Source organism: Physella acuta, unplaced genomic scaffold (genome assembly GCF_028476545.2).
Source record: "Physella acuta isolate Inbredline_101_S28 unplaced genomic scaffold, ASM2847654v3 ptg001058l, whole genome shotgun sequence".
In the NCBI taxonomy this organism is placed as follows: Eukaryota; Metazoa; Mollusca; class Gastropoda; family Physidae; genus Physella; species Physella acuta.
The window spans coordinates 33,968-60,154 of record NW_026732575.1 but is presented as its reverse complement, the minus strand read 5'-3'; the positions used below and the strand labels follow the sequence as shown (position 1 = coordinate 60,154).

The following is a 26,187-nucleotide window of genomic DNA, read 5'->3' as shown; positions in this document are numbered from 1 at the left end:
AAAAACAAATTATATTCAGATAACGCTTTCAAATCTGGTACGGTCTAAACTATACTGAGGGAACACAAATATTCACTGAAAGTACTCAACTACATAACAACAACCATATTAGGGTTAGCGCTGTAAAATCTAGCAGAGTGTAAGCGATAGAGTGAACTAGTTAGATAACGTCAGATAGGATGCAGAACGAATGTTTGTGGTGCTCATGTAAACAGGGTAGAGTGGGTTTCTTTACCTGAGGCTGGGTCAATGTACTCCTGCGGAGAAGTGGTCTATATAATAGGTTTTACTATCACAGGTGACTTATGGAAGGGGGAGGGGGAAGTTACCCTATTGGAGCTGATTTTTCTTCTTTGTTCTTAGTTGTATGGTTGAACGGGATTTCCTCTAACACAATGAAGTTTTACGTGTCAAAATGTTATGCGCCATTAAGACCGTTAACTCAGATTTCAGTCTGGATTTACTCCACGCCCCCGCCTTGTTGTAGCGCTACAGGTGATCAGGCTATTTGATCCGACTATGTTATATAAGCATTATCATGTAATTTATACATGTTACATAACACTGGGAAGATCTTGGTGCAATTAGTAGCTGCAATAGTGGAATAATGTCCTAAAACTACCTTATTAAATGGACACAAAATACAGGTAATAAAACAAAATGATACTGGACATCGGTAACAAAAACATTTACTGCAAAATAATATCCATTGAATTAACCATTGTGAACTGTTAATGAAATACGATTCTATTTTATTCAGAGGCTAAGGTAAGATTTAAGGTAATCTATGGCCGTTAATTAGTAATAAACTAAAGGTAATCCATGACCGTTAATTAGTAATAAAACCCCAACTCTGCCATACTAAAACTCACAAAGTTAATGAATTACCTATCACCCTGTCGATTCAGGCCCGAACCCGATGACGTCATCCAAATCTTAACTTAGGCTTAAAGTCCTGATTGCCGTTCTATTTTTAGCCCATGCCATCCAAAATGTATGCTCACCCATGCCCAGATCCGATGCGACATATTGCACTCGGGTTGGTCTCGGCACGCCAAGACGGTTGATTTAATAGCTGTGAGGCCGCGAGTAAACGGCACGAAATGTTCCAGAGTTTTATAAGGCAGACTTGAAGGAGATTGGTACCAAACGATAGATTGAATTGTACAGGGCGAGAAAGCTTTGGGATTCGATTGTATCACAATATATTCTAGCGCACGAAAAAAACTAAAGTTAATGTTTAAAGTAAAGACATTCGAAAAAGAAAAGAAAAAATGACCAAAAATTTGAAGTAAAAAATAAAAAAAATTGAAGTATAGGTTTACAGAACATAAAATATTGCATCATTAGCATATTTTTAAAAATTGTTTGAATCGTTTAGAGAGCACACATTTTCACTTCAATCATTCTACACGGATTGATGCAGAAATAAATAACGAAACCCGCTTTGATGTGCTAAGGTTAACCCAACATTGAACTAGACAAACATAGTAAATAACAGAATTTACACAAGATATAACAAACATAGAAAATAACAGAATTTACACAAATAAAACGTAAACATAGCAAATAAAATTTACAGAGATAAAACGTAAACACAGCAAATAACAGAATTTAAAGAGATGAAACGTTAAATAATCTAAAAACTGAATTATTTATTGACGAGTAAATATCAAACACGGCGAAGCATAAACATAGCAGAAAACGCCGATAAAGAAACTGGGAAAAACATCCTGAGGAAAGCGTTCTCTAGCCTTCAGAGTTGATAAAAAAACTAAATCGATGTACGCGCGACAGTCTAAAAATTCAGTGCCACGTCCCAATGTTATAGAATGTGTATCACATTGGTGACGCAGACTTATCTCTTGTTTAAACCATTGTTATGGTGCCTGATTCAGAGTACAGCCCCTGACCTAGAACGAGATCCGACTATGATGAGTAGTGCTGCAAATGTTTTAACTGTAGGAAGCCTTCTGTGGATGTCTTTAACGTGTGGGTGAAGACAAATGACTCTTTGGATACGAAAGTGCTACGGTAAAGTAATAATGCATTTATATACGATCCTTGCTAACTTACATAACCAACATCACCAGACAGGCACTAGATTGGAATCCCCAAGGCAGGCAGGACAAAACAAACGTGGAAAAAAATCAGGTGTCAGTGAAGCAGAAGCAGCCGGAATGTCGTGGACCCAATTTGAAGGAATTGCCCAAAACCGAGTTTTATGGAAAGGTGTGGTCCACAGGAATCATGATGATGACACACTTACAGCTCTTTCTACAACTGACGACATATGGGTAAAGATCCCTATAGAAAAATGCTTAATCAGCTTAATTATAACAATCAGCAGTTGCTAATCTACGTTGTTAACATCCTAAGCGCGCGATTTTATAAATTGTGAATTTCTCAACTAAAATGCATTACTGAATCCATTCCACATAAACAAGGGTAGCTTATTGACTTTATATATGTATACTTAAAAATGAAACTTTAACTTGTACAAAATAACCCTAAGTTCTATTATTCTACAATTCAGACAAGTTGTATTTACCCATAGTTCTCGCTGAGCAAACCCTTCTCTAAGCAAAGCCACATCAAATACAATTTTCATCAGTACAATGTCATTTGGTTAAAAATATTACATTATTCATTAAAGAATCAATTTTTTAAATACTTTAATGGCAAATATTTTTTAAGCTGCTACGTTAATTTTTTTTTTTAAATTTAGTTTGTAGGAGCAATATTATTTAAATAGAATAAAAAGAAACGCATTAACACAAAAACAAAGACACAAAAAAATATCCCTTTGGAATTAAACATCGCTTGAAGATTTCAAGGCAATTTCTAGCAAAAAAATAATCTAACAGCTTTAAATCTTGATAAAGCTGTACGTTCGATATTATGATAATTTATACATTGCGAAGTGAAATTTTGGAGATTTGTTTAAGAAAAATGATCAGTCTATGCGAGTCTATGGCTTGTGTTGTTGTTTTTTTAACGTTAAATAAACTTTGTGAAAATTACAAATTGGATTTAAACCAAAATACACACACACGAAAATGGGTTTTGCTTTTTTTATTTTTTTATTTTTTGTAAACAGCTTTTCGCCATTCTCCGGCTTGACACAAACCATCTGCTAATTTATTTATTTTTTTGTGTTTACAATCCCCGAATACCTCCAGGAGCAAGGGGCTTCAGGCCTCAATGCATGACAAAACCTTTTAAAAGAAAATTGAAACTGCTCTGATAAATAAACATTCCCCTCACCGTGCACAATGCTATCTTGCCAGTTAGGTCACAGCTGCGTAAAAGTTGGAACATTCCAGCAAATTGCAGGATCAAACTGGCCTGGGGGTAGGGGGGGGGCGATTGGGTCGTTACACTAGGGACTTGCCCACGACACGTTTATTGGCTATAAAAAAGAGTCACTCGAAATGTGGATTTTAAAGTACGTTAATTAACTGTTTTAATCTATAGCTCGGGCAGTTATTTTAAAAGCATAAAATAGCTTCAATCTCAGTTTCATTAAAGTTCCCCAGCAGAAATAATTTATGAAATGGCTTCCGATTTAAGAAACAATATCGCCGCTTCTGTAAAGCTCAAAGTTCTATTCGTAAAGCGAAACCTTGAACTTTTGTTTTGGACGTAAATATAAAGTTGTGACTTAAAGCTAACCTTTGAACTTTTGTCTTGGGCGTAAATATAAAGTTGTGACTTTAAGCGAAACTTTGAACTTTTGTCTTGGTCGTAAAACTAAAGCTACCATTTCTGACCTCAAAAGTTAGCTGGGCAAAGGAAGTAGATGACGGGATAGTGCTCTATGGTCCACCGTCTTTACCTTCCCTAACGAGCATCAGGTACCCATTAGAACTGAGTGGACTCAGGGACGTCCTAGGATGCGAGTATATGATCTGAACTCTAGACTGAAGGGATTAATAGTCTAACGTGTCTCAGTCATACCAAAACTAAGCTACTTGCTAGATATCTCTAGATGTACTTCAGCTCTATAAACTTTGCTAACCACAGAAACAAACAGTTATCCTGCTCTTTCCAAAACTCAAGATATATCCTTTAGCCTAACACTGAATTGAACAATAAGGTTAAACCTTTGACTTATCCAAAATATATTTAAAAAGCATACAAAAAAGGGTAGCGGGAAACAAACGTGATATAACGAGAGGAGAATTATATAAAGATGGAAAAAAAAACGAAGTAAAAATCGATCATAAAGACGGCGTTCCAACTGTTGTGACATTTGCGTTAATTATATCATTAAGATAAAACCAACGCAATAATATTTTTTTAAATTTAAAAATCAATTACCATACAACATTTCAAGTGCACTAGTGAAATGAAAAGGTGGGTTTTTTTTATTTTTCATTTTTTTTTTGTTTAAATTAACTAGAATTGTATTTTAATTTCTATCAGTGTATCGATTGGACTAAACAGGGCGGTTTTCATTTTTTTATTTTATTTCTTTGAATTAGGATCTTCTCATTTTACCAGACGGTTATTCAATCTATGTAAATAACGAGGTCTGCGCCTGACTGCTCGTGTATCTACATGTAGACACTAATCAGGACGGTAATTATTACTATTGTTACAGGTCTGATGGCCACATCGTAAGCTAAAACAAATGTAATGTAGAAATGTATTCACAGAATGAACAAAACAAACACTCAGATCTGGTTCAGTACTGAGGTTACTATCGAATAGAACAATGTGTTATTGTGAGAAGAGTGGGGCTTTAACACACACATCTCATGTAACACAGTGATCGTGGTAATTAGTGATAGGAGTTAGAAATTGTAAGCTTGTCAAATTTCGAATTCAAAATGTTTTGAGCACAGAAAGTATTGAGCTCCGTAAGTGTTAAGTTAAGCAAGTATTAATAGAAGGAAGCTTTAAGTTAAGCAGGTATTAATAGAAGGAAGCATTAAGCTCACCGTGTATTGAGAGTAGGCGTTAAGCTAAGCAAGTATTGATAGAAGGAAGCATTAAGCAAAGCAAGCATTGATAGAAGGAAGCTTTAAGCTTAGCAATGAATGCGAGAAGGAAGCGTTAAGCTCAGCAAGTATTGAGAAGGAAGCGTTAACTTGAGCAAGTATTGAGAAGGAAGCGTTAACGTGAGCAAGTATTGAGAAGGAAGCGTTAACTTGAGCAAGTATTGAGCTCAGGAAGCGTTAACTTGAGCAAGTATTGAGCTCAGGAAGCGTTAACTTGAGCAAGTATTGAGAAGGAAGCGTTAACTTGAGCAAGTATTGAGCTCAGGAAGCGTTAACTTGAGCAAGTATTGAGCTCAGGAAGCGTTAACTTGAGCAAGTATTGAGATCAGGAAGCGTTAACTTGAGCAAGTATTGAGCTCAGGAAGCGTTAACTTGAGCAAGTATTGAGCTCAGGAAGCGTTAACTTGAGCAAGTATTGAGCTCAGGAAGCGTTAACTTGAGCAAGTATTGAGAAGAAAGCGTTAACTTGAGCAAGTATTGAGCTCAGGAAGCGTTAACTTGAGCAAGTATTGAGAAGGAAGCGTTAACTTACGCAAGTATTGAGAAGGAAGCGTTAACTTGAGCAAGTATTGAGCTCAGGAAGCGTTAACCTGAGCAAGTATTGAGAAGGAAGCGTTAACTTGAGCAAGTATTGAGAAGAAAGCGTTAACTTGAGCAAGTATTGAGCTCAGGAAGCGTTAACTTGAGCAAGTATTGAGAAGAAAGCGTTAAACTCAGCAAGTATTGAGCTCAGGAAGCGATGAGTTCAGCAAGTATTGATCTGATAAAGCGGGTATGCTTAACGACTAACATGAGTGTCTGAGATTCACAAGTGCTCGCCGAGAGCCTGGGTGAGTGTCTGCAGGAAACGTCCAAATATCGTGCCCTTGTAGATCAGGTTCCACGAGAGCAAACCTTGAAGACAGCACGTACAAAGAGAAGTGGAAGATGTGTCTATAATTGAAAAAAATAAAATGTTCAATGCACGAATGTGGGTACAAAAAAGCAATGAACTTGTCCCTAGTATCCAACACTCAAATTGTCTTTTCTAAAACCACAGCGTACGGGGCTCAGATTGATCAGGGGGTGCCCAGCCGTAAAAACACACCCCCTTTGATAAAGACAATAAACGCCAGAAATCACATCATCGATTATCTCCCCGTTACATCCCAAGTGGAAGGATTCTCTCCCGGCCTTGTTCAATAATTCCTCCCCTCGCAGCGATCTCAAATTGGTTCACACGCCCCCCCCCCCCCCCCCCCCCCACACTCACACACATAACGGTCTCACGCTTCACGCCACATTTTTACATTTCCCTGCCCCACGTTATTGTTGGGTGAATGAGGACCCTGGTGGTAGGGGTTGACGCGGAGATAAAAATCGACAAGCGTGGAAACAAAAATCGCAGGAAACGCGAAAATTCTAGCCGGTTAAAAGTAATGTGAGCCTTACAATTTTATGTCGATAGTGGTGGAGGTGGGTGGGTGTGCAACATGGAAACATCTTGGAATATTGGGGTTATGGGACGACTATACTGGGTAGATTTACAGTGGGGTACTGGTAAAGTTTCAGCGGGGTACTGGGTAGATTTTCATTGGGGTACTGGGTAGATTTACAGTGGGGTACTGGTAGAGTTTCAGCGGGGTACTGGGTAGATTTTCATTGGGGTACTGGGTAGATTTTCATTGGGGTACTGGGTAGACCGCGATGGCTAAAGGGTAGATGGTCAGGGGTATTTTCCAGACTACTAATGGTATTGAGAAAACTGTTAGGGATATTTGGTAGACCGTTTGGGGTATTTGGTAGACGGTTATGGGTATTTGATAGACTGCTATAAGACAGAGAGATGAAGTACTATGGAAGACATGGAGATCGGTTACTTTGATGAAATGAAACAGTAGTATTAAGAAGTCACTAAATGAGATCGATATTTAACAGACAGAAAGATGAGCTAACTAGGGAAGCTGTGAGGCGAGTTAATGACAGCTTTAAATCAATGAAAATCATAAATTTAAAAAAAAAACGGTCGTTCTATTTATGAATAATAATAGTACTGATATCAAGCTCTGGAGAATCACTCAAGATCTAAACGCTAGACGATGATGAAGTCAATCACAGAAACAAAACAACAAATGTCTGTCTTCCTGTCCTGGAGTTGCCATTAAAGCAACCTTAAGTAAAATATATTCATAAACAAGCTAACAAGCTGTAAACAGTTTAGTCTGTTATCGGCCTCCATCAACAGACGCCTATTTCTAGATAATCTGGGATGGATCTAAAAATAAACATTCAATTATCGAGGCGTTTTTATTAAAAAAGTAAATTAACATCAAAACTTGGGGGAAAAGAAACACGGCAAATTACAGCGAGATGTGGTTCTTTTTACTTAAAAGCTTCCCGTGATTGAAAAATCTAAAGAAGATAGTCGAGTAAAAGAGGTCATGTTTGTTATATTTGGAGCTAGAGTATATTAAAGTAGTGTAAAGATCAAAGCCTTTGGTGCTAGAACAGAGGATATCTTTAAAAGTAGTGGCATCAGTTTTGAAAATATATTATATTAATATATTGCTAGCATATATATATTGCTAATTAATATTTTGTTAGCATAAAGACGGCTAGGCATAGAGCTGACAACACCATCCCTTCATATGCCGAGGTCAAGAAACATGAACCCTACTTACCTACCAAATGGATGGTTAAGTTTAAATGGGAACATGCTTTCCTTAATGTGTAACAGTGAAAACCCTATGGTAGTTTCTATGAAGACATGCAGCGTGTCAACAACCAATACAGCAAAGTACCATTTTGGATCTGACAGGGGCAGGTTAAGCAGAGGTCATGTGTTTACTGACTTTGGCATAAAAGCATAGTATGTTCAACACCGTGCCCAGTCGTCTTTACTTGCCTTTATGTAAGTCAGGTACCCATCACAGCTGGGTGGACTCTGAGAAGTCTTATGGACTCGTACCCGGGACCCCAACACGAAACTTTCAGGTTAGCATTCGAGTGCTCTACCACCTTGGGGAATACTCTTCCTCAAATAAACAGACACACTGATAGTAACGCACCCACTTTCTTGCCTATAAAACCCAGGAAAGGGACACTAATAAAAAATATACGACAAAGCATAAAAACCACAGCCCATGGTATAAATCAATACAACCTCAAGTTTGCCAAACTCTTATAGTAATACAAGAAACTATTCAGCGCAGGAATCGTGGCGAGCACTGGCGACTTTCAGTACAAACTAGACTACCCGTCATCCGTTGGATAACTGTGGGCTTCGGGGGTCATCCATCAAAAAACATCACGTCTGTCACTCAGAGGCATAGCGACCCTTCCCGGCGCCCGGGGACAAACTTTTCGATTTGAACCCCCCCCCCCCCCCCCAAGATTTCGATTTTCAACCCCCCCCCCCCCCCCACTCAAACTTTCCATTTGAACCCCCCTCAACCTTTCAATTTATTTTTCCAAACCATTTTGCCGCCCCAACATGTCCCCCCCCCCCCCGCCCCCCTTCCCCCCCCCCCCCGACTCCCCTCCCCTCCCGCCCCCCCCCCCTCCTCGCTACGCTACTGCAGTGTCACTTATCGTCACAAAAAACAGACCCCACATTCAAAAATATGTTTTTTTATCTTTTAAAAACACCGAAAACAACGATTTCGGACTATCCCTTCATATACTGACGTCACAGGTGACCTACTAAACTCTACTTCACCTGCCCAGTGTCCCGCCAAGTCTCAGACAACAAAAACGATTCCAGCCGAGCATGTCTCTGACCACACTATCCCTTCATTTGCTTAGGACAAAGAAACAGATGAACCCTACTTCACCTGCCCTGTGCCCCGCGAGGTCCTGATAGTCAACCTTATCATTCACATATAGGGCTTAAGAAAAAATAATTGAAAACGTAAAAAAAAAAAAAGTTCTATTAATGTTTATGACACTGACTTTAAAATTTAGCCTTCATTCTCCAAAGCAAATTTTAAAATGCTTTTCTGGCATATCTAGCCCTGGCCACCTATACCATGTTTAAATAATGTGAACACCCGCCATTTTGCTCGTGGTAAACATGGCCTAAAAATGGTCGGCAGACATGCGTCCGGTCCGTACGCCATATTGTTGTTAGCAGCCGACCACGCCTCCAAGTTAGTGAGTAATCCTACTATATCTAGATATAGAACCTAGATAACAAAAAAATCCCATGTATTCTCGAATTAGATGATCATTGAAGCTAAACAAAGATTTATATAAAATAATTAAGGCCCGAAATAGATTCTAGATGTAGAATTTACATTAAGTCTAGATCTAGAATTTACATTGAGTCTAGTGACCTAGATCTAGATCTAGGCCCTAGGCTAGATTCTAGATTCATAACTTAATAACTTTCCTTCGACAGCTGATCTTTAGATCTAGAGAAATTTATTGTAAAACTAAATGAAAAAGACAGTTGAAAATTGATATAAGTGTTGGAACGTAATAAATACAGCAAACGGACGTATTGTTAAAGTTATGACCGACAGAAAATTAGATTTAGAACGCGTTAAACTTGTGAATGGGAACACAATTTTCTTCGATAGACGCCGCCATTTTATTCTACTAAAGAGTAAACAAAAACCTGTGACGTCACGGTCCCGCCAAGTGTAGTGGTCGTTTTAATCTTTTTAAAAAAAATGGGTTACTCTGCGTATGAATAAATCAATAAATTAATTAACGTCTTTAAATAAATTTGTGATTAACAGTCTGTCTTAAAACAAAAATTTTTCTCTACCTACATACTATTTTACAGCTTTCCACGATGAGTGCAACCATGAGCAATAGTCAATCAGGCAAACAAAAAAACAAACAAAAAAACAAACAAATAAATATTCAAACATGTAAACAAACTTGACTTTTAGTAGTATATAGATGAGATTACCTGAAGTTGCCATAATTACGAAAATATACTCAAAACCCATACATAAACAATTTGGTCGGATGATAGAGCTCATGTTTGCTAACAGGAGCTATAGTCTGTAGGACGTCCCTAAGTACATCACCTAGCTGATGGGTACCTGATTCACGTTAAGGTGACCTCGGTGGCGGGACATAATGCTGACCACAAAATCGAGGTCATTGAAACAGATGAACTCTACTTGATCTGATCAATGTAGCTAGGGCGCGAGTGGGGGAAAACGATAATGAAACAGACAAAAATTGAGAATGATTAGTCTACAAGAAATACCAGCGCCTTAGATAATCCGTAAGAACACAGTCTATGAAACAAAGAACATGCCAAGAGTACGAATCAAAACACGCGTTAGTACAAATGCCACATGTTATATCGCTAAAACATTGAAGTAAATAATGCTATTTTCGAAACATATGTGCTCAATTTTAGTCTGTCGTGCAACCTAAGCTGAAATTAATGCTACAACAATAGCAGATTCGCCAGGCATACACGTGGCAACACCCACGTCTAAAGGATAGGGAATTTAAATGAAGAGGATTTGAATGAATGCAGAGGCTAAAGAAAATCTCCAACAATCCATCTCTAGCTTTGAAAAGATTAGTTTCTCTTGGGACTTTTAACACAGACAGATGTCAAGAATATAAATAGATTGAATTAGAATAAAAATACACAGAAATACACACACACACACACACACATATATATATATATATATATATATATATATACATCATACATATATACAGCATAGAATCTATATATTGTATATATAAATATACATTTACATACATCATATATATGCATACATCATATAAATGCATACGTATATATAATATCCACACCGAGATTAAACTTAGCTTTCGGACAATGGATTAAAGTCTAAGAAAGAAATCAGTTTATAAATTGAACTCCAAATCGAGCAATGGATTAACGTCAAAGAAAGAAATCAGTTTATAAATTGAACTCCAAAGAGTGGACACTCACCTGTTGTCAACTTGAACTGCCTGGAGTTTATATCCAATGCACGTGCCTCGAGTTGACCTGTAGAAACAGAAAGAATGAAACAAATAAGAACCCAGTTCAACAGAGAGTAATGACGACGAACGAAACAAGCCACGTAGCACCGCCCTCCCCTTTATCCCCCACTGCACCAAAACACTAGACAACAATGTCCACCTATTTCTATCCCGCTGCCATATCCAGTTCGTAGGATTAATAACACGAGCCGTATACCTCGTTAACAAAAGACTAGCATTACGAGACAAGGGTTCTTAATCTGGGATCAACGAAGCATTTTGTTAACACGCCTATAGCACGCGACCTGAAGTTTTTAAATGAAGCTAATTATGTTTTGAAGTTGATGAAGAGAGCAAAAAGTGACAAGGGTTAACATGGTGCAGAAAAGTTAAAAATAAAATCGTATATTAAAAACGGTCTATCGTGAATGTCAGCTCGTTGTGTTTGGGTTTTGTTTACATGAATCGTTATGACACTAGGTGTTGAATTAGCCGGGTTTCTGTACCCTTTATCTATACATAGAATGGTATAGTATTATGATAAACTACAGTATAACATCAATGACGGCGGGAGTCAAGTAGTACAGCTGACCTAATGCATCAAGCAACAGGATTAGAGGTAGTGTTCAGAAAATGACAACGGCGTGGTACAATATAGCATAATAATGGGGAAAATATGGCGTAGTTTTTAAGTACAGCCTGCGATGTTCATAAAACGTTACAGTTTTAATGATGAGATCGGCGAAGATGATGGTAATGAAGGTAGCATATATATATATATATATATATATATATATATATATATATATATATATATATATATATATATATATATATATATATATATATATATATCTAATATATAAAGCTCAGTTCTGTAACGTGTCGCAAAAAAGTTTGTCGTTGACAGTTCTATGGATTTAAGTGTTAGATTTTTTATCGTGCTCACAGTCTAAATTTACGAGTCAAAAAATTACCATTGAAAGTCTTTAAAAACAATTTTCATTCTATTTACTTAGAAGAATAATTTTCAATTATCAACGCGACATAAAATTTTTAAAAAGTGTATCGACGTTTATAAAATTTCTAAAATTGTGTCGGAAATGTATTGACTGCACAGTTACTTCCATTTAATAAAAAAAATTCTTAAGAAGAAAGAATTTACATTTTATTACTTTGTTTTTGGTGTTAGGGGTCATCCATAAATGACGTCACACTCGTAGGGGGGAGGGGGGGTCCGTAATTTTGTGACGATGTGTGATGAGGGGGAGGGGGGGTCAGATGTTGCGACGTCACATTTTTGCATTATAAAAAAGCAATGTTAGAAAACGAATTTTAGACGTTATTTCGCGATTTAGATAACTGTTTTAATAAATTGTAAAAGTTTAGACAAGATTTTGGAAAAATATCGATGTTTAAAAAAAAATTCAACTGCAATTTTGAGGGGGGTTGTAGGTTGAGGTGTGACGTCATTTTAGGGGGGGGGTCTGGCTTTTTGTGACGACGTGTGACGGAGGGGAGGGGGGAGGTAAAAATCGTCAAAAAAAGCGTGACGTCATTTATGGATGACCCCTTAAGAAAAAAAAATAATTACATAATTAGCGGGGATTGATTAAGTGCAATGTCGTTAGGTATTTTTAACACTGCCTTTTATTTATTCTATACACTGAACATACTGTTCAATATTTTTTTTTAAATCAATAACATTTAATAAGCCAGGTCCTACAAATCCTATATGTTTATTTCTTTCCATTTACGGATAAGCTTGGAGTATTATCGTTTTTGTTCACTAAATTGAAACAGGCGCGTCCGCCGGCGCCCTTGCACGGTTCGATTTGGCACCCTGGGCTATCATGTGAGCGCTATGCTGCATAGTTTTGTTTTTAACAGTGCGATAGACTATGGGTACGAAAGGTTACTATAGTCTTTAAGTGAATCAAATCCGGGCGTCCTCCGGCACCCCGACAGGGTGCTATTTGGCGCCCCGGGCCTTCCGGTGTACGCTATGGTATCTACGTTCGCGTGAGTTCAAAAGACTATGAATAAGTTATGTACTATAGTCATTTACTAAGTTCAATCAGGCGGTGACGTCATGGTGCGTCCTCTGGCGCCCAGACAGGGTGCTATTTGGGGTCCCGGGCCTCCCGTGTTCGGTTTCGCGCCTACGTTCATTAAAGTGAGTGCAAAAGACTATGAATAAGTTGGGGTACTATAGTCGTTTATTAAGCTGAAACAGGCGATTCCGCCCCGGGCTAGACTCTGAGCACTGTGCGTTCATGTTCGCGTTAGTGTTTTCTTTGTGTTTAGGTTGGGTTTGCGTTAGTGGTTGCGTTTTGATTTGGTTCGTTTTTGTTCGTTCTTTTTTCGTTTTCGTTTGTGTTTTATTTTCTTTGCGTTTGTGTTTGTATTTGTGTTTGTGGTTGGTTTTGCGTTTGTATTTGGTTTGTTTTCGTTTGTTTTTTCGTTTGTGTTTTTTTCTTTGGGTTTGTGGTTGGTTTTGCATTTGGATTTGGTTTGTTTTCGTTTGCTTTTTCGTTTGTTTTTTTCTTTGTGTTCGTATTGGTGTTTGTGGTTGTGGTTGGGTTAGTTGTTAGGTTTTTGTTTTCGTTTGTATTTGTAATTGTGTTAGCGTTATGTTTGCGTTTTGTTGTTTTGGTTTTGGTTTGGGTGTGCAATGCCGGGTTTATGATGATTACTAAACACACAGGTAATGGTCTTTAACAGAAAGTTTTTTCACAGAAGCCAGAGCAGGGCCTGGCCGGGACGGCTAGTATATATATATATCTAATATATAAAGCTCAGTTCTGTAACGTGTGGCAAAAAAGTTTGTCGTTGACACTTCTATGGATTTAAGTGTTAGATTTTTTATTGTGCTCATAGTCTAAATTTACGAGTCAAAAAATTACCATTGAAAGTCTTTAAAAACAATTTTCATTCTATTTACTTAGAAGAATAATTTTCAATTATGAACGCGACATAAAATTTTTAAAAAGTGTATCGACGTTTATAAAATTTCTAAAATTGTGTCGGAAATGTATTGACTGCACAGTTACTTCCCTTTAATAAAAAAAAAATTCTTAAGAAGAAAGAATTTACATTTTATTACTTTGTTTTTGGTGTTAAGAAAAAAAAAAATTACATAATTAGCGGGGATTGATTAAGTGCAATGTCGTTAGGTATTTTTAACACTGCCTTTTATTTATTCTATACACTGAACATACTGTTCAATATTTTTTTTTAAATCAATAACATTTAATAAGCCAGGTCCTACAAATCCTATATGTTTATTTCTTTCCATTTACGGATAAGCTTGGAGTATTATCATTTTTGTTCACTAAATTGAAACAGGCGCGTCCGCCGGCGCCCTTGCACGGTTCGATTTGGCACCCTGGGCTATCATGTGAGCGCTATGCTGCATAATTTTGTTTTTAACAGTGCGATAGACTATGGGTAAGAAAGGTTACTATAGTCTTTAAGTGAATCAAATCCGGGCGTCCTCCGGCACCCCGACAGGGTGCTATTTGGCGCCCCGGGCCTTCCGGTGTACGCTATGGTATATACGTTCGCGTGAGTTCAAAACACTATGAATAAGTTATGTACTATAGTCGTTTACTAAGTTCAATCAGGCGGTGACGTCATGGTGCGTTTTTGTTCTTTCTTTTTTCGTTTTCGTTTGTGTTTTATTTTCTTTGCGTTTGTGTTTGTATTTGTGTTTGTGGTTGGTTTTGCGTTTGTATTTGATTTGTTTTCGTTTGTTTTTTCGTTTGTGTTTTTTTCTTTGGGTTTGTGGTTGGTTTTGCATTTGGATTTGGTTTGTTTTCGTTTGCTTTTTCGTTTGTTTTTTTCTTTGTGTTCGTATTGGTGTTTGTGGTTGTGGTTGGGTTAGTTGTTAGGTTTTTGTTTTCGTTTGTATTTGTAATTGTGTTAGCGTTATGTTTGCGTTTTGTTGTTTTGGTTTTGGTTTGGGTGTGCAATGCCGGGTTTATGATGATTACTAAACACACAGGTAATGATCTTTAACAGAAAGGTTTTTCACAGAAGCCAGAGCAGGGCCTGGCCGGGACGGCTAGTATATATATATATATATATATATATATATATATATATATATATATATATATATATATATATATATATATATATATATATATATATATATATATATATATATATATATATATAGGGCCATATATAGGCATATATGTAAACGCATATATATGCCCATTTATAGGCATATATATGTTTGCATATATATGTTTGCATATATATGTTTGCATATTTATGTTTGCATATATATATATATATATATATATATATATATATATATATATATATATATATATATATATATATATATATATATATATATATATATATATATCCGTTGCGCTGTGATTAGTCAGAGAAGAAAGCCGAACTACTACCTCCAACAGCAACCTTTACAGAACAAGCTAATCGATAGCAAGCATACATGTACGCTGTTTATCAGATAAAATTATCCAAACGACATCTTCCGAGTGTCTTATTTGTCACACACCCAGTGCAAGGGGAGATAAACAATGACACGGTCCATGTCTATATCATCATGTGTATCGTATTGATGGCTGTCCAATTCAGGGTTGACGTTCTTGGTTCTATATATGCCAGTTGTTTTTATATGTATTGTTAGAAAGATAACACAATAGAGACAGAAAACAGCAGTGTATTATCAATAGTGGCATAACTAACACAAACCTTTATATTACAGCAAAAGTTTTTAAAATAGTACTAAGTGATCAACATGTCACACATTAGGAAAATGGATATTTGCTGTAAAAACAAATGCAGTATGCATAATTATGTGTTAAATGTATGTTCTTTTACAGGCAACTCCACACTTTTAGGGAGTTGTTAAGTATCCAAACAATAGAATGCAAATATTGTTTACAAGTAATCATTTGACTTTTTACTATTATAATACAAAATTGGAAAAAAAACACTGTACACCTGATCTCGTTTTAAATATGATACGTATGCCCCCTGTACATCAGCTATGTGATACTGCACACAGCCGGTAGTAGAGTAGGAGACATCAGTTTAAAAACGCAGTTTATTGACCTCTAGATGCCAGCGGTAGTGAGACAAAGCACGTGACCACGTTTAGACATGCGTGCAACAGGTCCTCCGTGAGCGACCGTTAAATCGCCCCCGTGTGTGAGGACAATTACGCCGTTTAAACACAGACGACAGCCACCGATCAATCGGCAATGATGAACCAATTTGTAACCATTTGGCCAAGTGTAGGGATTCAGTATTTCCGCCCGTCTCGCATGACTAGTAGACATCTCATACCATCCATCCATCCACCCACCCATCCATCCGCTCATCTATCAATACACCCACCCATCCATCCATCCACTATCCATCCATCCACTATCCAACCACCCATCCATCCAACCACCCATCCATCCAACCACCCATCCATCCACCCACTCTTCAATCCACCCACTCTTCAATCCACCCACTCACCCATCCATCTATCCAACCACCCATCCATCCAAACACCAATCCATCCACCCACTCTTCAATCCACCCACTCACCCATCCATCTATCCAACCACCCATCCATCCACCAACCCTTCCATCCATCCATCTATCCAACCACCCACCCATCCCTCCCATCCATCCACCCACCCACCCATCCATCCACCCACCCATCTATCCACCAACCTACGCATCCATCTATCCACTCATACATCCCATCCCTCCATCCCTATGACTCCACAGCCCATCGAAATCTTCGGCCAGCTTCGCCACCTCACTTAAACATGTTTGCTCTTTTCTTCCTCCATGTCTGGGAATTACGACGTTTAAAAAAACGGATGTCAATTACCGGTCAATCAGCAATAATGAACCAATGTGTTTCACCTTGTTAAGTGTCTAGATAATGTATCTACTGTAGTCTCATATGACCAGTAGTCATCCACCCCAGAAATCGCCACAGCTCATCGAATGCTTTGGTCTGCCTCACCACCTCCTTCCGTTTACACAAGTTTTTTCTCTCACTCCATGTCTAAAACTACGCCGTTTTAACACTGATGTCATACAATGCCAGCTACCGATCAATAGCCAATACTGAACTAATGTGATACACTTCACTAAGTGTCTAGATACATTATCTACGGTCATCTCACGCGACTGCCTGGCCAGTGGAAAAAAATTTTTTTTTTTTTTTTAAACAAATAAATTAATGAGTTGTAGCATTGAATGAAACAGAAAACTTGATTGAATCATTGATATTCACATCAATTAGATTCTGTGCACTCGATTGGTGTCAAAAATAAAATGTCAATTATCTGATTTATTTTTATTCAATGATTATTTAATGCAGAAACACAAAAAATAATTCAATACAAGTTTTGTTCTGTTTTTCAAACGGGAAATATCCCATCAATCTCGTTTGTTAGAAATGTTTGTTCTCTTGTTTGCTAGAGTGCGTGAGTAGTGTAGGCCTACGTATACGTCGGAATAAGCATTAACTACGGAAGAAATGGTTAACTAAGGGTTTAGAGAAAAGGCTAGTGTTATGGTCGTGTGTTGGATTTGTGCATCGTACTACCAACACCGGAGCAACAAAAAAAAGAGGTGAGCCAAGAACACTGTGGAGTGGGGGGGGGGGGGGGGGGGGTTAAGGAAACTAGCTACGGATCGTGTTGCTTGGGAGAACCGTGTAAAAGTCAACCTATGACCCAGTGTGACCACAGGCTAGCTACTAATTACAACCGGCGAAATTACATTATGGAGCAAAGTACCCTCTCACACCTGACAATCGATAGGAAAGACGTGGAGCTATGTTTTTTCCGTACCCTCGGCGTTAGTATGAACAGACTTAGAAAGCAACGGTACATTTTCAACCACTCGTTTGATTTCTAATGCTGGCCCTGTACTTACTTGTAGATCTAATGATCGCCCTGAAATGTCAGGGCGTCTGTCTACTTTCCGCTGCAGCGCACTTTACTCTCGGCCAGAGACATCGATAACACGAACACTACTTAACTGATTACCTGTCTGTGGCGGTGACCACATTTCAGCCACAGGCAAACACACAGAAAAAACAGAGTCGATGTTGGAGCAAAGGGGGGGGGGGGGAGGGTGAGGACAGGGGATTCGTAACGATTTCTACTTTGAACGAAAAACCAAACATGAAAACGTATAGTGAACTTCATTCATGATGCATACTATTACCAAATACGTTTAAGTTTGCTAATAATGTTTGATTATACACGGCGAACATGAATGAACCAATTAAAACGTTTAGAGAAAAAAAAACAATTTTAACTTCCAAAAAGATCACGCGTTTTTACAAAACTAAAACAAATTGTGAAGCACAAACAAATGGAAATAGAAATGTCATACATAAAAAAGCGATGCGATGTACCATGAAGAAGAACAGTTTTTACTGGAGGTGAGAGATACAAGAAGCGTGTAGTGTAAGATCAAGAACTAAAGCACTATATGTATATGTGTACACGAGAACAAGCACTTAGGTGTGTAACAACAATCATGGTGCAGTTTTTTTTCTATACAAATATAAAATGTCTGTCTTCGTGTAGCTTGCTACAAATAAAAGAACAACCCTCGTTTAAATGGTGTAACGTCCTGTATGAAGCCAGCTAGGGCCTAGCTGTAGAAATCTAAACAAAGCTCGGGTCATAAATTTACAAGCGGTTCTGGCTAGGCGTTGCTCAGACTGAACAATAACACAGAAAATACTTAACGTTTTAAATTTCAAGAAGCACTTCAGTATTGATTAATTTTAAATTATTGTCGGCAGCCCTGTTAACATTGTTTAAGTACAGGTTAATTAATGTTTTAAAGTAAATACGTACAGTATATACGTTTAGAACTAAACAACTATAAAAGAAAAAAAAAACAGTACAAACTGCATTCATAAAATTTGGAGATGTGGGTTTTTTTTTTCCTTTTACTACCGGGTTTTACTATAAGCGGTTCAGTGAAATTGTTAGGCATAAAATTAGAATTGCCTAGCTTAAGCGCGCTCCAGTTTATTATTTATGAAGAGTTTAAAGATAAAGAAGTTAAGTTAAAGAAGCAACTAGATTCTAGATGAAGTTTCTGGGACCTCGAAATTTGAATGAACTCTATCAACACTAAGCACAGTTGTCTTTTTCTTTCCCCGGACTTGTACTTTTCAACCATAAAAGCTGACATCAATAATTCACATAAAAAATCTGGCTAAATTACGTAATTCTGTTAAGCAACAGCACGGCCTACCTCTCGACCTCGGCGCCAGAGAAAAACCCCTTGAAGTCGACATTAAAAATAACTTCCTGCTCAGTCAGTCTCGCCTGCCCCCGCCATCACCTCAGTGTATTTTAACAATAAAAGCAGAACAGTTCAGGGGATAAAAGACCATTGACAACACAACAAATCAATCAATCAGAATATACAGCACTCTGTATTTTTTTAAAAGTTAAACTAAACATCTTACACGAAACCTCACTGGTAGTATAACCTAAAAACACTAGATTTTATCAATAACCGACATCAAAATTAAAGAACAACTTTGTCATGCAACATAATTCGCTCACACGTTTTCACCTCAAAACTATAACAGATGCTCTATTGCATGTAACATTTTGTCACTACCGATACATTCATCCTTCGTCATATCAATCTAGAGAATGACGTTAGTTTTGTATTTTCGTGTGTTTAAATAACTCGACAAATAATTTTCCCGCAAAGCTACTGCAATGTATCTGTGTCAATGACGTCAACATTTCGCGCCAACCTCGTCCTATTTTCTCCCACCTGCTCCAATCTAAAGCATTCGTGCATGACGAACCTGGCTCTACTTTCGCGTTCATGACCTTTATTTGCATCCCCCCCCCTCCCCCCCCCCCCTGCAACTTTCTGGGGAAAAAAAGTAGTCATTACGCATTACCAGACAGGTTTGTCTTCCTGGTATTGTACAATACAAAATCAATAGTCTTATAATGTTAGAGGATTCAGTGTCTTCAATGCCTAAAGATATCATTATTTTTAAAGGAAAAAAAAAACAATTCACCTGGTTAACGGGGGGGGGGGGGGGGGAGGGAAGAGTCGACATCATGAACCGTTAAGCTAACGTCAGCTAAATAAGCCAGCTGTTGGCTCCAGTCAAATAATGACATAGCGTAGAGGAAGATTGTCTTAATACTACTTTAATACAGATATTTATAGATATCGCCAACGTGCAAAATAAAGTGACAGCAAAACTACACGGTTAAGTCACGTGATGAGAATAAACGAATCATTACTTGAGCATACGGCGGTTTACAAATATTTACATAACATGGTTTAGGTGTAAATCATGATGTGTTTTCCTTTATCACTAGGCTGTATAATTGCAATAAAACTTGGGATTACTCCCGGAACTGAACACAATACCCGAATGACAAGCATTAGAACTGATAGCATGAGTTAGACCAGACCTATGTTTATTAGTTGAGTATGTGATTTATCATGTATAATTAACGCAGAAATGAATTTTTTTAAAAGAACAACTAACACCCACATACCCTTTCAAGCCACCAGTGTTTCTTCCAGACTTTTTTCACCGGAGGGGGGGGGGGCACTTGAAATATTTGACAAGGGGGCCTAAAATTTCGGGGGGGGGGGGCGGAAACTGTTACATATTTCATATATAAATTCCGAAGAGATGCATGGAAGAAACTCGCACCCTTCCCTCCTGTACTTTAAATGTGTTATCCTCGAGTTTAACCAAATAACCCAATGCTGTAAAGATTGCCTGTAGTTCCAAGAGTGCGCCTCTAAAAGTGACAATTCTATTTACTGAACCCCCTAGAAGAAAGGGACAAATGGACTTTAAAACGATGACGGATGTGCCTCGATCGATTAATGTCAATTTTAGACTTAAAATTCCTGGTCCGCTCTTCTCAACACCGAAAGCTCGCTGTATCAAAGCTTGTTAACCTTTCAAGGTTTCAGACAAATGTAGCCTTTTCTGGAAACAAATTTAGGTCAAGGTTGTTTCTAGCCATTTTTTCCCATTTAAACAATATATGAAATTAGCCAGAAACGGAATATCTGTTTAAAATAAAAGAACTTTTAATGCACTTTTTACTTTCTCGTATATACGAAGTATAGAGAAAGTCTTGGAATCGTGCAAAAAAAAAAAATCGAGATTTTTATAAAGTACTAATAATATTGCGCACTATTATGCACATTTCATTTGGCGTTCACCTGGTGTGCAATTCTTTTTTTCTACGAGATTTTATTCTATTTTAAAAACTTTAAGTATTTGAAATGGAGTTCCCACCCCTGTTGTTTTATATAAGAATATCCGAGAAAGTTTAGGGGAGATCACTCCCGGTTTATTTTTGTTTCATTTTATAATACGCAATAAACACATAGTGAACTAGAAAAAAAAATATTTTTAAGAAGAATATTTTTATTCTAAGATAGGATTAAATTTTTAAGAAGAGTATTTTATATTCTAATCTAAGATAGAATTAAATTTTCTTAAAACACAATAACTGTCCAAACCAGAATTAGATTAGATCTATATACAAATTAGTTTTTGTTGAGCTGTTGTTGGTTGTTTTGTTTTGTTTTTTAACTTAATCAATGCTTAACACAATGAGGTTTTGTTTCATAAAAAACCTCAGGAGTGTGAGCTTGAGTCTGGGAGGTTAAGGGGACAAAACCACGGAGAACATTAACCAGCAGTATAAAAAAACCAACCAACAGCTGAGCAGCCTCGTTTGAGTCTAGCTTCAACAGTCGTGGCCATTCACACCAGAAGCCCGTCTGTCAGGGCGCAAATAAAAAAAAAAGGCCTTATGTCAACTCCCGTGTTTAATTATGTGGCGCTAAGATGGCTCCACGTTCATAAACAACACTGTGAATGACCAGGGGGACCAGCTGAGAGATCAAGAAGAGGGGGGGGGGGGGGGGGGGGTGAACGGATCAAGAACGTGGAAGGGGGGGGGGAGCTGAAAGATCAAGAAGAAAAACAAAAGGGGATGGGGGGGGTTGAAAAGTTCAAGAGCGTGGAGAGGGTGATGGGGAACGTTCAAACGAGAACGGTAAGTTTGGGGGGGAGGGGGATAGAGTTCGTTATTCACCTGTGAGCTGAGGTGTTTATAAAAGGGGGAAAGGTTAGGAGCTAAGGTATTTGTACAGCTCAGTGTGTTTGAGGTTAGGAGCTAAGGTATTTGTACAGCTCAGTGTGTTTGAGGTTAGGAGCTAAGGTATTTGTACAGCTCAGTGTGTTTGAGGTTAGGAGCTAAGATATTTGCACAGCTCAGTGTGTTTGAGGTTAGGAGCTAAGGTATTGAGGTTAGGAGCTAAGGTATTGAGGTTAGGAGCTAAGATATGTGTACAGCTCAGTGTGGTTGAGGTTAGGAGCTAAGATATTTGCACAGCTCAGTGTGTTTGAGGTTAGGAGCTAAGGTATTGAGGTTAGGAGCTAAGATATTTGCACAGCTCAGTGTGTTTGGGATCTGGGATCATCTACCTACGGTGCTGGTAGTGGTGTAGGCTAGCAGCCTCCAGTGATATTCCTGGACTGTGGACAACTCAGGTGTGTTACCGTGCCCCAGTGGCGTAGGCAGGGGGGGGGGGGTTAGGGGGGGTCATAACCCCCCCCCCCCCCCCATAGACCCCTCGGTATATATAAAAAGTATAAGGGGGGCGGGGGTGCAAATCGAAAGTTTGTCCCCGGGTAAAAATTGGAACCCCCCCCTTGAGACGATCCTTGCTACGCCACTGCCGTGCCCTAATCAACGCTACACGTATACAGCTTTTAACATACACATAAGGGGGAATGTTGTATACGAAAGTTGTGTAACTATATCTAACGGCATAAAAAAAAACATTCCTTTCAACAACGGCTTTGAGGCTAATCCTATACAATGAAATTAACCTGTTTACTGCATAGGTGGATCAAGCTATATTTAGCTAACTAAACCCACACAAAAATTGCATAATTTGAAAATCACTGTCATATTGATGTACGTCATTAAAACAGCCATAAAGAAATAGATCTTAGAAAGCTTAGAAAGTAACGCACTTAATTTGTAGTGTTGAGTATGAATTGTTTAACAACACGTTTATCATATGTATCATTTATGTAACAAGTATCACAGATTTAGGGTTTTAAACTCTACTGAACATTAAATATCGATAACTAAAATCTGTCTTCATTATCTTTGTAGTATTTGGTTGGTATTAGAGTCGTATATTCTTTCTAATGGATTTTTCTAAATGTACCTAATTTCCTTGTTACAGAATTTTACTCGAAATAAGTCAGCTATCGTGTTACCAAATGATTGATCTTTCTGAACTTTTAAAACCTTTCCGAAATATAATCTCGGGAATATATTTAGAAACATAAACATGACAGTTGCTTTAATCATGGAGTCAGAAAGAAAACTATGTTTTTTTTTTTTAAACAAGTATGCTCTACCGACAACGAACTGAGATCGTGTAACATAATACCTCAGCTACTCAGAAACTATACGACACCTGGATTTTTTTTAAAGGCTTCAATTTAAAAATGCACGGACTAAACCGTCTATTCGACAGAAGAAAAATAGTTGTATGTATTCCTGAAGTAGACCTTAATAGGCCGTTCAAGTTTCTGTGGTTAGGATTGTTAGACAGATCAATCACATGTGTTGTGAAATGTTATTAATGGAGACGAAAAGAAGTTCTACGCAGAAAGGAAACAATAATACAGTACTAATATAATACAATACAAATATTTAAATTATTTTGTTTAAATTTGGTACGTACGCGCTCTGAAACAGGGCAGTATCGACGTTATTTTAGTTGGTATCGCTTTCCTAATTAGATGCTTTGAACTAACAGCGATACCGACACACAAAACCATGAAAAATAACAATTACTATCGGAGAACGTAGTATTTTCTAAATATATATCTGTCGTTATACAATAAATAGCATTTCAGATTTTGTAATGTATGTCTGATTTCCCCCCCCCCCCCCACCCCCTCCACCCAGTTTAGCTCACCGAATCCCCGCTATTTTATTACAAGCTTTTATTTAACTCACTTCCTCGTCAGTCGTCAGTCGTCAGTCGTCAGTCTGTCTAGACGGAAACGCAGGAGTGAAAATTCGGACAGTTCTACTTGACCGACACGATTCACAGTTGGCACGTGGGTCAAGACATGAAGACAATGCAATCTGAAACTAAATTTGACTTAATTGGATGCCTAATTGATTTTTTATGAATTAATTAAAATTTGTACCGAATTAGTAGGCATGTCTAGCCAACCACACCACACGCGTCATCAATAGCTGCGCCATCACGACCACGTAATGGCTGCGTTCAAAAACAATTGCGCGCCTACTGAACGTGATATTCAGTAGGCGCGCAATGGTTTTTAGTCATGTAACTCTATTGTAGATAAAACATGTAAAGTACTGAAAAAAAAATTCATAAAAAACGTTTTAATAACAAGCTTTTATGTAATGATGCACTAAAAAGTAGAAAATAAATTATAGACTACTATTTAAATAACTATAAAGAAAAGCGTGGGTGTCTTCCTTAACATTAGTAAAGGTATCCAATAGATACTAAAGTGACCCACGCTTTTCTTTATAGTTATTTAAATAGTAGTCTATAATTTATTTTCTACTTTTTAGTGCATCATTACATAAAAGCTTGTTATTAAAACGTTTTTTATGAATTTTTGATCTAACACCCGCTGTCAGCTTAAAAGAAAATAAAAATTCAGTGATCCTCCTAATTACATTTCCTCTGATTAGATTTGGTTTTAAATTCTCACACATTCACGCCATATCCGGCTTAAAAAAAATTCAACGAATCAACACAGGGAGAGGGGAGGACAACTGGTGTTGATCATACAGGGCGTTGCCCGCTTGTGGACACTAAAGTGGCTTCACGCTTTCCATCATTTTTTAACGTCACTCAACCCGCTATTCTACATTAAGTGGCTCACTATCATAGCATTCATCTTTCAGAAAAATAATAGCGTAAGTCAAATATATAGCCTTACTCAATTCAAGAAACTATAATTATGTTTTCGGTGCACTATTCAACCCCACTTCGAAAAATCACACATATATTTATATTTTCACAGCTCAACAAAAGGTAATCTTATTTGAATTTATTATAATCAAAAGGGTAATTTTATTTGAAGTATAAAAGGTAATTATATTCAAAATACAAAGGTAATTTTCTTTGAATTACAAAAGGTAATTTCATTTTAAATCTTAGTAAGCGAAAAATATCGAGCTCGGATCCCGGGCTCGAGTCTGTAGGACGTCTCTGAATCCACCCAGCTCTGGTGAGTTCCTGACTCACAGATGGGCATAGTGTTGACCACATTATCCCCTTGTATGCCGAGATCATTGAAACATCAACTCTACTTTATCTGCTTCATGCGTCTTGGGCACGAACGGGAAAAGATGACAACGAAGTGTGTAAAGCGCCCTTCTCCCTAACAACGTCAATCATACGTGTATCTCAAAACAACGAAATCACCATAGTAACGGATCAAACCGGAAGGGCTGTTGTGAAATAGAACGAGACATTCCTCCGCTGATGGAAAAACAAAGCACTCGTCTGACAGGCGGATGATGGACGAGCTCACATAGTGCTCGCCCCTGGCTTATTTTTCTCGTACAGTGCAGGCCCATGCACCGAGGCTTACACAATGCCAAATTTACAGGTAGTCTCGGAGACCGTTGTAGCCGGTGCAACACGATACAGGTGACGTGATGATGGTTGTGGGGGGGGGATGTACCTGGAATACAGGTGTGGGATGTTAACTCACTGGGTTCGGTGCATGTGACAGGATATGAGGATACATAAGAGTCAAGTAATTATTTTTAATCAGACACCAACTACCACGAAAAGTTGGATATAGTGAGTAGAGGAAAAGTAGTAACGCTAAAGATTTTGTTTTTGACGGTTATGAATACCACGAAAACTGTCTCGGGAAAAAAAAGGAGAGGGGGCAATAATACACCTGTTTTTGAATACCTAAAAGTTCCATTAAAGAAAACTGATATTATAAAGTTGGGTGGGTTACATTACACATTTGTTTTCTTCCACAGTATTCCATATTTCGAGAAAGCACTAGCTCAAAATGTAAACAGGAAATAGTGGTGGAATATATTTAGAAAGTAGGTTTTTCATTTCACAGCGTTCAAAAGCAAGGGAAGGAGAGCCTAGTCTCAAC

General features: G+C 37.8%; 1 protein-coding gene across 4 annotated transcripts in view; it reads right to left on the bottom strand.

Annotated features, from left to right (window-relative positions):
* Positions 1 to 26,187, bottom strand: part of LOC131955186 (solute carrier organic anion transporter family member 5A1) — a 79,569-nt gene that overhangs the window by 34,965 nt on the left and 18,417 nt on the right. For 3 of the 4 annotated variants that reach the window (XM_059319202.1, XM_059319205.1, XM_059319203.1), the window contains exon 2: positions 10,921 to 10,977. The gene's annotated coding sequence lies outside the window, so the exon portion shown is untranslated. Of the gene's footprint in view, positions 1 to 10,920; positions 10,978 to 17,882; positions 17,927 to 26,187 lie in introns of those variants that run through there. The other variant, XM_059319204.1, reaches the window with a different exon arrangement.